This window comes from Octodon degus, unplaced genomic scaffold, assembly GCF_000260255.1.
Source record: "Octodon degus isolate 3935 unplaced genomic scaffold, OctDeg1.0 scaffold00007, whole genome shotgun sequence".
NCBI lineage: Eukaryota > Metazoa > Chordata > Mammalia > Rodentia > Octodontidae > Octodon > Octodon degus.
Genome location: NW_004524583.1, coordinates 24,015,361 through 24,016,341, shown reverse-complemented (window position 1 = coordinate 24,016,341; position 981 = coordinate 24,015,361).

The window sequence follows — 981 nt, the reverse complement described above, 5'->3', positions numbered from 1 at the left end:
GGGAAGGAAGGAAGGCACATTTCCAGGGCAATTATTTTTGTTTAATAATCTAAACATAAAATACACAATGTGTGTCTGTAACTGTGAACAATTGTACAGTAAAAATAATGGCCATGAAAAATGAATCCACGATAAATTTTCTAACAGAGTGCTGTGGTGACAAAACTTTTACATTTCCAATTTATATACATATCTTTGTTGAAAAGAAGAATTATAGAGCAAGTCATAAAAGATTCAAGTATAAAAATATATCACATTCATTCCTACAGAATAAAGTTCAGCAGGAGAAGTGAGATGGAAAAGCAATTTCAAGGAGAAAAGGAAACATCATGAAACTTACAACTGCTAAAAAGGAACCTGTTCCAGTGTCTTCTGAACCATGGGTATTAAATCAGTATGGGATTTAGACTCTACTGAGTAGATTTAAAAGAGCAATAGAATCATTTTACTCCAAAATGTCAATATTTACGAGATTCCAGAAATTACAGCCTTGGGAACCACTTAATTTAGATGAGAAACATCTGATGTCAACTGAAAAGGAGGCTGTTCCTGTCTAGCTTTGCAGAAAGGGTGGACAATCCCAGACTCCCTCCCCAAGCTGCAGTATAGGTCATAGGACAGGACCAGGGGTCCTTCAAACCCTGGGCTTCCACACATAGTGGGCCAGCAAGCAGCCAGTCCATGGGACATTACCTAAGCAAGGGGACCAAGGCTGCTCTCTGCTCCTCACAGCCTGTGCTCAGCATGTGTGCAGGGGAAGGTTGCCTGCGCCCAGGGCAGAGGCAGGGAGCTGCTGAGTGTGCTCTGTGTGCAGCGGCAGGCAGGAGCTACAGGGGCAGGCAGGAGCTGCAGGGGCAGGCAGGAGCTACAGGAGCAGGCAGCAGCTGCAGGGGCAGGCAGGAGCTGCAGGGGCAGGCAGGAGCTACAGGAGCAGGCAGGAGTTGCAGGAGCAGGCAGGAGCTGCAGGGGCAGGCAGGAGCT